General features: G+C 34.5%; 1 non-coding gene across 1 annotated transcript; it reads left to right on the top strand.

Annotated features, from left to right (window-relative positions):
• Nucleotides 1–3,806: 3,806 nt before the first annotated feature.
• Nucleotides 3,807–3,870, top strand: LOC116089585. Its single transcript, XR_004118370.1, has one exon. It is a non-coding gene; the product is annotated as a small nucleolar RNA SNORD82 (small nucleolar RNA).
• Nucleotides 3,871–4,072: the final 202 nt, after the last annotated feature.

The following is a 4,072-nucleotide window of genomic DNA, read 5'->3' as shown; positions in this document are numbered from 1 at the left end:
CATTAGTGTATGCTGGAATGATTTTCAGTGATAATGAGGAATTTCTCTGATGTTCCCATGTATCTGTCTCATCCTTGTTTCTAGACACATGGAAGTACTTTTCACACCACTCCAAATCTTTGTCATGGACTAAGCCACATGAAAAGTCTAACTAGTGATGATAGGAGAGTCATTTATATGCAAGAACATTTGCTATTGGAGACTCAGGGAAAGGTTTCCTCTTTCTTCTGCTGCCTACATAGATAGTAGAAATCTGCTCAGTCTACATACTTGAATGTGAAAGATATCAGCCCACACATCTATTGGCACATGACAAATATATAGCATGAAAAAGATATAAAAATTACTCTAAAACATGAGGCTTTAGAGTGATGTGTTATTATACTAGAAGTCTACTTTAACAAATAAATACATCAACTTTGCAAAGCCAACTTTTAAGGACAGTGTTGGCTTGTACACTCAAATGAAATTAGAAGTCATATGCATAAATGTCAAATAGTCTTTCTGACTCAATCCTGTCCCTTCAATATTATCTACAGAGTCTACCACAAGGAAAACAAAATCTTCCCCAAGTGCCCTACAACCTGAGTTTTCTGTAATCTCTGATTCTGACTACACAACATGGTCACATCATGGTATTCTATATTTAGATGTTTTTCCATGTCATAAGGCTAAAAATTATTACTGAAATTTTTAATGTTTCCTAAAAGGAAAGATTAATACTCATATTTATTTTTACCCCAAATTTGTTGAAAACACCCATCAGAGTGTACCAGAAAGGTTAATTTTCTAACATTTATTTGAATTTTTCTATATCTGAAATAAACATTCTCTAAAATTTGATTTTACTCTAATTCCAGTTTTTATTTTTTATGATTTCCTTAACCAATTATTACTTTCTTGAACGAGGGTTTCTTGTCTTTATTTTTTTCCAGAATGGAAAATATGATAATGAAAACTATAATTGAGATACTTGTACCTCAAGATATGATGTCTACTTGATTTTTCCATTCTCACTAGTTTGAAGTACAAGAAAGGGAAAAATGAGTCTGTCAGCAGGATTTTGAGAGATTGCTGAATATGTCAGAAAACCAAAGGTATTTCAATGTGATACTAAGTGACATCAATTTATTTTTCTGAACTTCATAGACTAGAGTACTAAGAGTGATCAAATAATAGGAACATGAATAATAAATATTAGATGTTAAAATGAGAAACTGGTGTGGGGAAGTTTTTCCTTCTGTTTATTTCTCCCAAAATCCCTTCAAGATGGGCATAATTCCATTTAAGTTTGGGAAAGCTGAGAATTAATAGTTATAGAAACTTGTTCAACATTGGAGTAACTACTCTATTGAAAAGAGAGTTTAACATCTATCTACAAAACTACCTGGGTAATCTTTTTCTCCACACTAAACTATAATGTGATACTATAGTAATCATGATTCTTAAAAACAATGCATTTGGGGAAGAATAAGTAGAGAAGAACTGTAGCTTATCTCTAGATCCAATTCTGATTTCAATTCCTTTTTTGACTTTGGAGATGATCATTATCAAGTTTGAGAAACTAAAATCCAATATTTTCTGTGTTTTTTTTTTCCAAGCAGATATTCTGTGGAATAGCAGCTTACAAGCTAAACTATATTTATAATCATTTTGTATTCTTAAAATATCTGACAGTGTCTAAACATCTGTGTACATACAGGTGATTGTTACGATTGTCAGTTTGACAGAATTGAAAATCTCTAGGGAGGTTGTGATTCCCAGTACCTGGTCGGAATCATTTACGAAGTATCTCAACATTTACTGAGGATGGGAAGACGTGCCCATTGTGCATGACACCATACCCTAGGAAGAGAAGCTTGGACAGTGTATGAACTGAAAAGGGGAGCTGATTGTTGGTATAATGTATTCATGACTGTGCACTTAGTATGACCAGTGGCTTCAAGGTACTACTGCTATTACTTGTACATTACAGTGCACTGTAACCTGTAACTGTGAACTAAATAAATCCTCAAAGTTGTTTTCTTAGAGTATTTTATAGCAACAACAGGAAAAGAAACCAATACAATAAATTTTAAAATATGTAATGCTTTTCGTGAAAATATTGATTTCCTACTCATCTGATTTTTTAAATATTATGCATTAAATTTCTCAATAGGCAATAGACAGAAGAATAGTATTTGTTGCTTTTCTTGGTTATTCTTATTTATAAAGAACTTTTCATACCCCAGCATAGAGGAATGCTAGGGTGGGGAGGCAGGAGTGAGGGGATGAGTGGGGGAGCATCCTTACAGAAGCAGGGGCAGAGAGGATGAGATAAGGGGTTTGCTGAGGGGAAACCAGGAAGGGGGATAACATTTGAAATGTAAATGTATAAAGTAACCAATAAAAAAATAAGAAAAAAGAACTCTATAATATTAGTGATTTAATGTTCAGTTCTGATTGACCAAGAGATTTTCCAATGTCAAATTTTCAATGTATGTTCTTTTTTTTAATTAGATATTTTCTTTATTTACATTTCAAATGATATCTCCTTTCCCAGCTTCCCCTCTGGAAAAAAAAAAAAAAACACACCTGTTCCCTCACCCCTTCCCCTGTTCACCAACCCTCCAGAATCCTAGCCCTAGCATTCCACTACACTGGGTCATAGAATCTTCACAGGACTAAGGGCCTCTCCTCCCACTGATGACCAACTAGGCTATCCTCTGCTACATATGTTGCTGGAGCCATGAGTCCCACCATGTGTACTATTTGGCTAGTGGTTTAGTCCTTGGGATCTCTGAGGGTACTAGTTAGTTCATATTGTTGTTTGTCCTAAGAGGCTTCAATGTATTTTCATCTGTAAGGTCGGAAGATCTGAATACAATGCTGTAGGGGATTTGAAATGGAGTCAAATATATGAACCAGGGATTTATATACAATTATTTAGTGAAAACATTAGAGCTAATTTCTTAGTTTAAATAAAAAAAAAACCACATTTACGTGCCTTTAAATTTTGTCTCTTTAGTTATTCTTTTTTTTTTTTTTTTTTTTTTTTTTTTTTTTTTTTTTTTTTTTTTTTATATTTTTTGAGACAGGGTTTCTCTGTTTAGCCCTGGCTGTCCTGGAACTCACTCTGTAGACCAGGCTGGCCTCGAACTCAGAGATCCGCCTGCCTCTGCCTCCCAAGTGCTGGGATTAAAGGCGTGCGCCACCACCGCCCGGCTCTTTAGTTATTCTTGTTGCAAATTTTTGCTTCAAGGTAAATACAGAAATTAGTTATATTAAGAATGAATTGATTAGATTATTGAAAACAGCAGCTCAAAGTTACAATTCCTAGCTGTATGACTAAATCGTCACTTTAAGTTTACACTCTTCATTATTCATTTATAAAATTAGTGAAATAGTCCCTTACCTAACAATAGCATGATGCTATTATAAGAATATCAATTCAGTGCCAGGCAGTGGTGGCACATGCCTTTAATCTCCATGTTTGGCCTTGTGCTCTGGTAGATGCTGCCAGCTGCAGATAACTTTTGTGATTGTGTGACATTTGAAATTCTGAGAACTTTTCAGAAGGTACATAAGTGGGAGGGCCCTGAAAGGTCTGGTGATTGGTGGTGGTCATTAAGGGTGGTTGCTTTTGATTTGTTAGTAGTCTAGTAGCCATGGTCAAAGGAGAAACAAAAGGAGAGAAATTAGATTCAGGGATTCTCCTAATTCCTCTCTCCCATCTCTCCATGTTTCTCTTCTATCTATTGTGATGGATTGAAACTGGGGACAGGGAGATAAAAGGTGAGAAAAAGAAGAACCTAAAAAGAAGCAAAGACACAAGTGATGAATGACAAAGGGACTTAATACTGAAACATGGGGTTGAAATGAAATATATATTAAAAAAAAAAAAAGCAAAGACCAGCCACTATATCCTTTTTTTGTTTCTGCACTTTATTCTATACAATTTGCTAAAAACAATGAGAAAAGATGAAAATAGATATACTTGTATATGCATATCCATATATATAAAGTTATGAGAAAAAAGGTACCAGGATTGGTTATGAACTAATGAAGGTCTTGATGTAACTCAACTAGTAAG

Source organism: Mastomys coucha, unplaced genomic scaffold, assembly GCF_008632895.1.
Source record: "Mastomys coucha isolate ucsf_1 unplaced genomic scaffold, UCSF_Mcou_1 pScaffold14, whole genome shotgun sequence".
Taxonomy (NCBI): domain Eukaryota; kingdom Metazoa; phylum Chordata; class Mammalia; order Rodentia; family Muridae; genus Mastomys; species Mastomys coucha.
The sequence above is the reverse complement of the archived record's forward strand: the minus strand, read 5'-3'. Positions and strand labels throughout refer to the sequence as shown.